The sequence below is a fragment of the Eurosta solidaginis genome, chromosome 5, assembly GCF_040869045.1.
Source record: "Eurosta solidaginis isolate ZX-2024a chromosome 5, ASM4086904v1, whole genome shotgun sequence".
NCBI classification, from domain to species: domain Eukaryota; kingdom Metazoa; phylum Arthropoda; class Insecta; order Diptera; family Tephritidae; genus Eurosta; species Eurosta solidaginis.
The window spans coordinates 236796992-236810347 of record NC_090323.1 but is presented as its reverse complement, the minus strand read 5'-3'; the positions used below and the strand labels follow the sequence as shown (position 1 = coordinate 236810347).

General features: G+C 36.5%; 1 protein-coding gene across 2 annotated transcripts in view; it reads left to right on the top strand.

Annotated features, from left to right (window-relative positions):
• The window catches only part of LOC137252876 (capon-like protein), a 682759-nt gene that overhangs the window by 567144 nt on the left and 102259 nt on the right, over positions 1-13356 (top strand). The window lies entirely within an intron of this gene.

The window sequence follows — 13356 nt, the reverse complement described above, 5'->3', positions numbered from 1 at the left end:
TAACCCTGGAATGTGTTTGTATGACATAGGTATCAAATGGAAGGTGAACCATAGTTCTATAGGTGGATGCCTTTTCGAGATATCGTAATAAAGGGTGACCAGGGGTGACTCTAGAATGTGTTTGTACGAAAAGGGTATCAATTTAAATGTACTAATGAGGATTTTAAAAGGGAGTGGCCCTTAGTTGTATATGTGAAGGCCTTTTCGAGATATCGACCAAAATGTGGACCAGGACCAGAACATCATCTGTCGAGTACCGCTAATTTATTTATATATGTAATACTGTGAACAGTATTCCTGCCAAGATTGCAAGGGCTTTTGACTTCGCCCAGCACAACTTTTTCATTTTCTTCTACTTAATATGGTAGGCGTGACACCCATTTTACAAAGTATTTTCCAAAGTTATATTTTGCGCCAACAAACCAATCCAATTACCATGTTTTATCCATTTTTTCATATTTGGTATCGAATTATGGCATTTTTTTAATTTTTCATAATTTTCGATATCGAAAGAGTGGGCGTGGTCATAGTCGGATTTCGGCTATATTTTATACCAAGATAAAGTGACTTCAGATAAGTACGTGAATTAAGTTTAGTTAAGATATATCGTTTTTTGCGCACGTTATCGTGTTAACGGCCGAGCGGAAGGATAGTCGGTAGACTGTGTATAAAAATTTTTTTTTAAAGTGGGCGTGTTCTTCATCCGATTTTATTAATTTTTATTTACCACATATATACTAATAGGAGTAACGTTTCTGCCATATTTCTTCGTGAAATCTTCAACGACTGCCAAATTACAGCTTGCAAAACTTTGAAATTACCTTCTTTTAAAAGTGGGCGGTGCCACGCTCATTGACCAAAATTTTACTAATTTTCTATTCCGCGTCATAAATTCAACCCACCTACCAAGTTTCATCGCTTTAGCCGTCTGTGGTAATGAATTATCGCACTTTTTCGGTTTTTCGAAATTTTCGATATCGAAAAAGTGGGCGTGATTATGGTCCGATTTCGTTCATTTTAAATAGCGATCTGAGATGAGCGCCCAGAAACCTACATACCAAATTTCATCAAGATACCTCAAAATTTGCTCAAGTTATCGTGTTTACGGACGGACGGACGGACGGACAAAACAAACAAAATTAATACTCTCTGTGAGCTCTGCTCAGCTGAGTATAAAAACATATCCGCTGTTTTCCGTACAGATCTAGATATTAAGCAAAATTTTATGGATTGGATGCAATCTTGCGACCAATTTTTGAGATACTTCCTAATGAGTTGTAAAGCGAATGACCTCACTTCTAGTTGATGAGCAGATAATAAAAGTTTCAAATATAGGGGAAAACGCCAAAAGTTTGCGTCCGGGTGGTATACATATTTAGAAACAGGAAATCTTGGGATCTAGTTTCAAGAAACTTCCCTTTGAGCTGTAGCTTTAAACCTCACACATACAATGATGTTTTATGATATGGAGCAAACGGTGAATTAAATTTTGCTTATTTTAATAGGTTGGCAAGATACATGGATTGAATATTATCAACTTAATTGGATATATAAAGCTCAAATCGTAATCCCGATATTTAAAAATTTATGGAAGTATCCCATTGTTGCTGGGAAATAAAATATAGCTAGCTGCAATTTTTAACTTAAGTCATCATGTCCTGTGGCATGCGTATTTGAGTTTTCATAAAAATTTCATATGAATTGGACAAAATATAATTAGTTTTAGCTCAATATATTGTAAAGATTTCTGAGAAGTTCCTATTAACTATGCACCTTCTACTAACGTTCGAATCGCTGAACTGTCGAATATATAACTCCAATATTCAGTATTGCAAAATGGTCTTTATTTAGACTACTTTGGGAATAGTGCAATTATACTTCAATATCACGTACTTCAGAAAAAAGCGAGTATTAATCAAACTGAATAGCTGATTCCTCAGCTTGCGTTGCTTTTGTACTCTCGGTTACCTCGTTCGCCAATTCTCCTAAGGTCTAGTCGTTTCAGGAACCTGTGTTCTAGAACAGCTGCACCTAATGCTTGCTTACCCCGCCATATATTTGTAGTTTAAGATATTATTCTAGCCAAATGCATGTGTATGTATGAGTAACTACTTCTTCTCTTAGCTAATGACTAAATATGTGTTTGTGAGATATTCTTCGTCGCCTTCTATGTACGTAAGCGTCGCTTGCCTTAATGTGTACATGTACATAAGAGTGGCTGTTTGCTGTTTTTTTGTTGTGATTATTTGCTAACAGCGTAGAAGTGATGCTAATATTCGCCACAATATGCTCAACTATCCACTTTTTTCTGCCAGCTTCTGAGCAATACCTTGACCTCTAATCCACTAGTTATACTAAGTTGAGCAGAGCTCACAGAGTATATTAACTTTGATTGGATAACGGTTGGTTGTACAGGTATAAAGGAATCGAGATAGATATAGACTTCCATATATCAAAATCATCAGTATCGAAAAAAAATTCGATTGAGCCATGTCCGTCCGTCCGTCTGTCCGTTAACACGATAACTTCAGTAAATTTTGAGGTATCTTGATTAAATTTGGTACGTTGATTCCTGGGCACTCATCTCAGATCGCTATTTAAAATGAACGATATCGGACAATAACCACGCCCACTTTTTCGATATCGAAAATTTCGAAAAATCGAAAAAGTGCGATAATTCATTACCAAATACGGATTAAGCGATGAAACTTGGTAGGTGAGTTGAAGTTATGACGCAGAATAGAAAACTAGTATAATTTTGGACAATGGGCGTGGCACCGCCCACTTTTAAAAGAATGTAATTTAGAAGTTTTGCAAGCTGTAATTTGGCAGTCGTTGAAGATATCATGATGAAATTTGGCACGAACGTTACTCTTATTACTATATGTCTGTTTAATAAAAATTAGCAAAATCGGAGAACGACCACGCCCACTTTTTAAAAAAAAATTTTTTAAATTAAAATTTTAAAAGAGAAGTTAGTATCTTTACAGTATATAAGTAAATTATATCAACATTCAATTCCAGTAATGATATGTTGCAACAAAATACAAAAATAAAAGAAAATTTCAAAATGGACGTGGCTCCGCCCTTTTTCATTTAATTTGTCTAGGATACTTTTAATGCCATAATTCGAACAAAAATTTACCAATCCTTGTGAAATTTGGTAGAGGCTTAGATTCTAGGACGGTAACTGTTTTCTGTGAAAAAGGGCGAAATCGGTTGAAGCTACGCCCAGTTTTTATACACAGTCAACCGTCTGTCCTTCCGCTCGGCCGTTAACATGATAACTTGAGCAAAAATCGATATATCTTTACTAAACTCAGTTCACGTACTTATCTGAACTCACTTTGTATTGGTGTAAAAAATGGCCGAAATCCGACTATGACCACGCCCACTTTTTCGATATCGAAAATTACGAAAAATGAAAAAAATGCCATAATTATATACCAAATATGAAAAAAGGGATGAAACATGGTAATTGTATTGGTCTATTGACGCAAAATATAACTGTAGAAAAAAACTTGGTAAAATGGGTGTGACACCTACCATATTAAGTAGAAAAAAAATTTTGCAGGGCGAAATCAAAAGCCCTTGGAATCTTGGAAGGAATACTGTTTGTGGTATTACATATATAAATAAATTGGCGGTACCCGACAGATGATGTTCTGGATCACCCTGGTCCACATTTTGGTCGATATCTTGAAAACGCCTTCACATATACAACTAAGGGCCGCTCCCTTTTAAAAGTCTAATTAATACCTTTAATTTGATACTCATATCGTACAAAGACATTCTAGAGTCACCCCTGGTCCACGTTTATTGCGATATCTCGAAAAGGCGTCCACATATAGAACTAAGGTCCACTCCTTTTTAAAATACTCATTAACACCTTTCATTTGATATCCATATCGTACAAAAAAATTCTAGAGTCACCCCTGGCCCACCTTTATGGCGATATCTCGAAAAGGCATCCACCTATAGAACTAGGGCCCACTCCCTTTTAAAATACTCATTAACACCTTTCATTTGATACCCATATCGTACAAACAAATTCTAGAGTCATCCATGGTCCACCTTCATGGCGATATCTCGAAAAGGCATCCACCTATAGAACTTAGGCCCACTCCCTTTTAAAATACTCATTAACACCTTTCATTTGATACCCATATCAAACAAACAAATTCTAGAGTCAGCCCTGGGCCACCGTTATGGCGATATCCCCAAATGGTGTCCATCTATAGAACAATGGCCCACTCCCTCTTAAAATACTCGTTAATACCTTCCATTTGATACACATGTCATACAAACACATTCCAGGGTTATCCTAGGTTCATTTTACTACGAGGTGATTTTCCCTTATTTTGTCTCCATAGCTCTCAACTGAGTATGTAATATTCGGTTACACGCCAACTTATCCTTCCTTACTTGTTTTTGATAGGATTTGGCAGGCATGCGCTCTTTTTTAGTCTCCAAATTTGCTCTTGATTGCTTGGATACCTATCTGTAAAATCTGTTTTACCCTCTAAAAATACAGTTTTTCTGTAACGGCTTTTTTGATGAGACGAAGTGAAAGCGAAGATCCTTTAAACCCTTCTTTAGAACACTTTTTAAATCACAAAACGCAGCGATAGGACCATAATAGTTTAGGTATGATTCGCGCAAACCACATAACTTGTATTGAATGTATGAGGAATGCACTGCTATATATAACGGGATTTTAAGTCAAACCACGTTACGATGTTCAGAGTATCATAAGTACTCATGAGTTAGCGAGAAAAGCGAGAAAAGGACTCGTTCTGTTAAACAACATAAAACGTTTGTGCTAAATGCTACAGTCGGCAAACCTTTAAGTGACGGAAAATGGATGAGCAGTTATTACAGTCACTCTCGCAGTCAGATATTTGAGAAATAAAAACGTGCTGCTAATTCTTCTCAGCAACAAGCAATAGCAAAAATAATGGATACCCTACTAAATATTTCGCTCATATCGAGTGCTTCACATCAACTCCTATACACAGTTTAAAGGAATTGCAAGCTCTACATGAGGTAAGAAATGTATCCTGGCTCTATTTTGAGTCACATCGGTAATAGGACACTGTAACAAATTTAAAGTTTTTGAGGCAATGTTTAAGTCTTTATAAATTAAGTTTATGTATGATTTGGAAACCTACAAATATACGTTTTGTAAATAATCTTTCAATACGTAGGTTCCTTAACATATCTTTACGATTTTGATAGTGTGTTGCTCTTTTTCATGCAACATTGCTGCAGTTAAGGGAGCAGGATAATGCAATAAATGAAAAAAAACAAATTCCGCTAAGTGGCGCACGGGTCTAGATGATAACAAAGTTCATTTCGACTTTCAATCATTTGACCACAAAAGAAGCAAACATTTCTGCAAATAATCACTCCCATCACTGCACACAATTATAATTGCTTTAGATATTAGGCAAGATGTTGAAATATTGATTTATGACGTCAAGTCTAAAAATAATAGGAATTATAAAATAAATTGGCGGCCGCCGTGGTGTGATGGTAGCGTGCTGCGCTTACCACACTGATGATCTTGTGCTCACGCGCCGCTGGGCAAAGCAATATCAAAATTTTAGAAACAAGTTTTTTTCAATTTAAACAAAAATTTTCTAAGCAGGGCAAACACTTGGAGTATATTTCTGCCATGAAAAGCTATCCGTGAAAACACAACTGCCTTGCAGATGCCGTTCGAAGTCGGCATAAAACCAGTCCGTCCCGCCAATTTGTAGAAAAAATTAAAAAGGAGCACGACGCAAATCGAAAGAGAAGCTCGGCCTTAAATCTCTTGAGGGGTTATCGCGCCTCACATTTATTAATTATTTTTTTTAATAAAGTACTTACGTATTATTCCGCAAATGCGGCACGGTTTTGAGAAAGCAGTTTCGAAGGAAAATCACCATTAAAAAACTCTTAAACAGAAGCTATAAAGTATACACATATGTATATGTTTGTTTATACGTGCACAATTGAGTGGAAAGTAATGACGTCAATTTTGAGATGAGGCAAGTCTATAAGTACATCTGCAAATTATTAGTTCTTTGGGCCATACAAAACAAAAGCAAAGAACAAACAGGTAAGGGTGTCTAAGTTCGGGTGTAACCGAACATTATATACTCAGCATGAGCTTCAAATGTACATTTCATTTCAGATAAATTACTTTTCTACATAACACGTGGCACCGCCCGTTTAAAAAAAAATGTCTCCCCATTTCCTCTTACAATAAAATTTGATTAGTGAAATATCATTGATTCAAAACTATTTTTTGCTAAGTTATAGCTTATTATTCTAGTCTACGTCCCTTTTAAGCTTGTTTTATATCTAAGTTGCCGTGGTCTTTAACCGATCTCGTCCATTTTTTCTAGAAATATTTAGTACTATAGGGAAAATTTGTATGCCCAATTTTATTACGATCCGTTAATTTTTCTTCGAGTTATGGCTCCCGAAACATAGAAAATTGCTTAGTCATAAAAGGGGCGGTGTCACGCCCATTTTTTTAGATTTGAGGGTTTTCCTTTTTATTATTATAAATCCACTTGGGAAATGAAATACCATTGACACAAAGCTCTTTTTTGCAAAGATATAGCTTATTTTATTCGTCCACGACCCTGTTAAAAATCTTTTATATAAAATTGGGCGTAGTTCTTAACCGATTTCGTTAGTTTTCTTCAAAACTTTCCTTATAGTAAAAGCAACCTCTCCCGAATTTTGATGCGATAGGTTTACCGATGTTTGATTTATGATTAATAATATTTGTGAAATTCATTTTATCACAAGTGGGCGGTGCCACGCCCATTTTAAAAAAATTTCAGTCCACATGTCAAATTTCAACATTCTTGGTGTATTTTTTTTTTCGGACGTTGTGGCAGCGCACTGCCCTCAAGTGGCCCGATGAAACCAGGCCAATCCTGTTTTTTTTTTTTTGTATCGTAATTCTTATTTATGTGTTATTTATAATTTTTTTGTTACCGAGTCTTTGAGAGGCAGTGGCTTCTTTAGCGCCGAGATACCGCTCAGCTACAGAGAAACTCATCAGCTGAGAAATATAGATTCACAAAATACAATAGACTCAAAGTATAAATATAATTTTTTAATTATTAAGAGAAGATAGAACCGTCTTTTTTATGGCAAAGAGCGAGTCCGAAACATCAATTATTCTCGAGTGAGAGTTATAATCAGCGGTGGGCACCACTACATTTACACAGTTATCAAATTGAGAATGTGTTAGTAAACACGAACGCGTAGCGAGCACGAAAGCAAAATCATTTATTTATTTAGTTTGATTTCAATGCTTGAACGGTGAACACGTGTCACACGCACTCTTTGGTACTCTGTTTTAAGCGCGCGTGCAAAACTTCCTCACTGTACGACCACCGAAATCAAACTAAAAGAGCTGTCGTTGATTTTGACGAAGTAGCCATTGTGCTCTCGCTTATCGTATACATATGTGGTCGCTTAGCAGGTGCTAAGCTCACGCCCACCCCGGGTTATAATCTTCACACAAACATAGAAAAGGTTCGTGTAGTTGGAAATTGCTTCTGCATTGTTTAAGAATTATAGGTTTATAATGCCTTGAAACTCGGCATGGAACATTCAAGTTTACTTCGTTCAAAAGAAATGGGCTTGAGATCGATCCATTTAAAAGTCTAGCCATAAATAGTACACCTAGCATTTCTCTACGACTTGAAACTGTAGGAAGATTTATTAGTTTTAATCGATTAGTGTAATGAGGAAGATTATACGGAGAGTCGCATTAAAGATTTCTCAAGGCGAAGAGTAAAAACTGTTTTTTAATTGTTTCTAGTCTATCCACATGAACTTGATAACGCGGATTCCAAATTATCGATCCATATTCTAATATCGGCCTCACCAATGATGTAAAAAGGGTTTTTGTGACGTAAGGATCACTAAACTCCTTTGCCCATCTTTTCACAAATGCTAAAACTCCTCTCGCTTTATTGACTGTGGCATTAATATGAGGGTTGAAACTAAGTTTGCAATTCATTGTAACTCCCAAGTCGACAAAAACATCAACGCTTTCCAGAGTTTGGCCATTAATTGTGTAGGAAGCTGGCTGTATTTTCCCACGTGAAAAACACATGGATTTACATTTTTCTATGTTGAGAGGCATAAAATTCGCATTATACCAAGTAGCTAAACGATTTAAATCCGCCTGGAGTATAGAACGTTCTTCAACCGATTGTTTCTAAACCCATTAAGACGTGAGTTGTAAATTAAAGCAAATTGGTTGTGGTTGATTTCGCTCTACAAAAGCCATGCTGAGAACTATCTATCAATGTGGAAATCGAAAATGTAAGGTGATTAGTAACGATTGCTTCGAAAAGCTTAGGGATAGCGGAGAGCTTTGCTATTCCACGTTAGTTTTCAATAGACGACTTGCTTCCTTTTTTATGGAGTGGGATAAGAAAAGATTCCTTCCAAGCCGTCGGGAAAATGCCATTTTTTAAAGAGAGGTTAAACAGATCAGTAAGGGGCTGGTAAATGTATTCCGCACATTTTTTAAGAAAACATGTTGGGATCAAATCGGGACCGTATTTGAAGGATTCTTTTAGGGTCTTTAGATGTAGTAGAACATGTTCAGGCAGCAAATAAGCAGGTTTTTTGTGTTTTCCAAAATGTTATATATATAAAAAGTGGGCGCGGTTATCATCCGATTTTGCTCATTTTCAATACAATTCTGGGACCAGATAAGGTCGTGTACCAAATTTAGTGAAGATATTTCAATATTTACTCAAGTTGTCGTGCTAACGGAAGGACGGACGGACATGGCTCAATCAACATTTTTTCCGATACTGATGATTTTGATATATGGAAGTATATATCTGTATATATCTATCTCGATTCCTTTATACCTGACAACCAACCGTTAGCCAATCAAAGTTAATATACTCTGTGTTCAAAGCACGCTGAGTATAATAAAAATTAAAGTCATCAAAAAACATATTGAATTGGCCTGAAAAAATCATAATACTGCAATATATAAACATAGTTTTGCTAACAAAACCTAAAAATCGAATAACCCTAATATTATTTGTGCAACAAAGTGTAACTGCAAATGTTTACAAAGGCAATCGTTGAAATTTTACACATCTAACTCAATACCTGTAAAGGTAAATGCAGACATAAATACTCCAACATATGGATTTAAAAGCTGATGTGGTAACATGCCGACGGAACAACTTAATAAAACAATAACAATAAACACATTTTTTTTTTTTTTTTCAGTTATAAATAGCTATGGCAGCCACCAGCGACTATAATAAAAACAAATCACTAACAATCAGAACGCTAATGGATTGCTTTTATTTATTTTTGAAGAAAAAATGCATATTTCAAAAGAAAATCTATTTTTGAGAATCAACAATTAGATCACCAATCTATCACAGGAACACTCATAAAGCAAGTAACGTTTTCGTGTAGCTAAAACAAAAATCCAGAAATGACGAGGAAAAATAAAAAAGGCACACACAAATTTTAGAAACATTGAGGAGAACAAAGAAATTATCACGTCACTACATATAAGTGAACTCCCAGAAGCGTGTGCGCCTTCTTATATGTGGATACATATGGGGTATTCCATCCCATTTCGAGCAATTTTTTTCGAGATTTTTCGAATTTCGCCCTTTTTTCTTTTTTTTTTTCTCATAAAAAACTTCAATCAATTCTGCAATCATCCCCACTAATCCCGGAGTGGCCGAGATTTTTTTTTTTATTTAGTTGAAAAAAAAAATTCTCGGCCTACTCCGGGATTAGTGGGGATGATTGCAGAATTGATTGAAGTTTTTTATGAGAAAAAAAGGGCGAAATTCGAAAAATCTCGAAAAACTGAAAAATTACAAAAAAAAACTTTAAAAATTTTTTTGAATTTTTTCCGAAAAGCACATTTAAAAACAAATTAAAAAAAAAGATCCCAAACGGTCAATTTTTGAAAAAGTTATAGCATTTTGAAAACAAAAACGGTGTTTTTTTAAATTCATAACTTTTTTTAGTTGGATGAAAGAATTTGAAAAACTTCTGAAAAACGTCTTTCGTAAGCTAGAAAAAGAAGAAAAACTTTCAGCCAGTTCTAAAGGGGTCGGGTTCAAAATTGGTCGAAATGGGATGGAATACTCCATATGTATGTATGGATATTAGGCCGGTGATAAAATCGCTTTTCAAATCTGATTATTTTGTTGATATCAATTGAATCTGTGTGATCGGCAGCTCCACCCTTTCTAAGTATAACTTTGATCATATGCCTCATCTATGCCGGGTACCATCGGTTATCGCCGAAATCGGTTATAATATTCATATTCATGGAATGCTAATATGTGCGCACGTTCTCACTTCTTATGAGCCGAGGATAATGAGTGTTCATGTCATCGGATACGAAAATGATTAGAGGAATTGATAGACACTTAAAATTCCTGTTGCCTTAAGAAATTTAGTTCCTATGAAACTTAAACCATTTACTTTTCCGGCCATGCCCCTTTCTTGTTCACTTTCATTGCCATTTGTGGCCCAGAATCCAAGCTAGTCATATTGTGTTGCTACTGTGTTGAACTGACCGGTAAATAAAGACGTCACATAGACTGAATATGTCCATAGTGTTACCAGAATTAGTTTGACGCCCAAACGAAAGAACACCAATCAGGTGGCAGGACATATGTTATAGAAAAACTCCGTCCTCTTGGCAAGTACTAGCAGTTTTCTAGGACCCAGATTAATAGCTGCCTCAAGATCTGGCGACTCTGCCGCCCCTACTAGCTGGAGCCTTGACCTGGCAAGCGCAGGACATGAACACAGAACGTGCTCAACCGTTTCTTCCTGCAGCTCACACTTTCTAAACTTGTTGTTACTGACGAGGCCTAACTTATAAGCGTGCGACGCCAGAAGGCAGTGTCCAGTCAGTATGCCCATCGAGAGCCTTAAGTCTTCTCTCTTCAGAGATATGAGCCACTTTGTGAGTATAATATCGCAAGCTTTGCACACGATGTTTGAAATTTTACGGCCCTGCGCTTTTGTCCACGCCTTTCCTGCTTGATAAATCATATGCAACTCCTGTCTCCTTTTGATTTCTCCCAAATGGATTGGGACGTCTATTGTCGACTCAGCGAGTATTGCACCCTCCTTTGCCAACTCATCGGCTTTTTCGTTACCATCTATCCCTTTATGACCGAGAACCCAGTAAAGATGTATGGTCCGGCCTGAGCGAAGTTTTTCCAATGCTTCTTTGCATTCCAGAACACTACTTGGTGAGATACTGTGTGAGATGGGAGCCTGACTATCAGTATATAAATTGGCGCGACTGCAGATTAAGCACGCTTCCTCCACGCCTTCCATTTCTGCTGGTTTTTTCGCTGCTATAATTTCCCCTTGAAAAACGCTGCAGTAATCTGGCGGCCTGTAGCATCTACTTATTTCTGGTTCGACACAGTAAACAGCAGACCCAACTCTTTCCATTAATTTGCAACCATCCCTATATACGTGGTTAGCATGTTCTGCCATTTCTGCAACACGGCACCAACCCAATGAATGTTTTCAATAATAAATGTGATATTTTAATTAATTTTAAGCATTTGGCATTGATCGCCCTTTATGCTGTATGTATTGCTTCAATATATGGCGAAAAGTTTAAAATTCAAAAATTCACATTTCGAAAACAACGAGTTTTGGCTAATAGATATTTACCCAAGTTGAAACATAAACTGTTCACTCGTAACAGAAAAAAAATTAGACATAAAAAAAATTTTCTTTTTTTGAAATATTAATTTTTGAAAAAAGTCATAAATTTTTAATAAATACCAAAAAAAAATATTTTTTTTTTACTATATGCTATTGATTATTAATTTATATTAAAACTAGAAGACCTGGCAGACGTTGTCCTGCCCTAAATTTGGCCTATCTGCATACATTTTTATAAGCTTTTTCCCTCTGACTCTGCCCTCCCCCCTCTTCACTTTTTCCTAATCCTTTTATTCACCCCTCCCTCCGTATTTTTCGCTTTATCTATCTCCATCTCCGTCTCAGTCTATCTCTTTCTCAATCACCTTCTCTCTTTTCTCTTCTCTTCTTATTCTTCTGCATCCCTTATTGCTGCCCCAGAGGGTGGTATGTATTTTATTCGCAGTCCCATTCCTAGTCCCAGTCCCAGTCCCAGTCCCAGTCCCAGTCCCAGTCCCAGTCCCAGTCCCAGTCCCAGTCCCAGTCCCAGTCCGAGTCCCATTCCCAGTCCCAGTCCCAGTCCCACTTCGAGTCTCAGTCCCAGTCCTAGTCCTAATCCCAGTCCCAGTCCGTCTATGGATAATATATTACTCTGTACTAAAGCACTCATCAACAGCTTTCATTTGATATCCATATTCTATAAACACATTCTAGGGGAACTCGGGTCCACGTTTCGGCCTATATCTCGAGACCCTGTACTTCGATCGCAACCAAACCTATGTAGTAATCACCGCGTGAGGTTTACGCAACTTGTGTGAAAGTTTGAACAAAATCGATCGACGGGACGCATCTCCTCAAACACCGGCGACCATCTAACACACATTTTAGAATTTCCTTTTATATATAGATTTTTATTTTTCACACTTCACTATAATATTAAAACGAAATGCAGATTTTTGTTGCTTTTGAAATTCGGCTTAAAAATTGCACATGGAACAACTAAAGACTCTCCTGAATTAAAAAAAATGTCGTAGTACCTCTAAATCGCGGGCCCCCTTAGAAACCCCACCCTCTCGGCGGGCCTGGTGATGTGCTATACTTGATATCATTCGCTATAATATTCTTTATTGATAAGCACGTTGTTTAATTAAACTCCAACCAATTACACGGAAGTATATCCGCACCCCTGAAAATGTGAGTGCCGGTGCGTATACGTAACATTTTGTTATTACGTATAAACAAATAAAAAAAATTGCAATAAAATAATATTGCAACTATAAACTCAGATATAACCTATCCTATATTTCAAGGTAGATCAAACTACACACGGGGTGCAAAACAAATTCAAAATCGGTGCAGTAGTTTAGGAGTCCATTGGCGCCAAACATAGTGACAAGTGATCTTTAAATATTAAGATTAAAAGTAATAACGAACATGTCAAAGAAAAAATCATGAGAATCAGCTAATTTTTGATTTTTGAATTGTATGCTGTTATGCATTGCATCAATATAGGGGGGGCTTGGGGGTGGGGGGAATGTTTAATATTCAAAAATTCATATCTCGAAAACAACGAATTTTGGCTAATAGGCATTTGGCCAAGTAGAAATATGAACTGTTCCTTCGATATAGAAAAAGTTTAAACAAAAAAATGATAACTTTTTT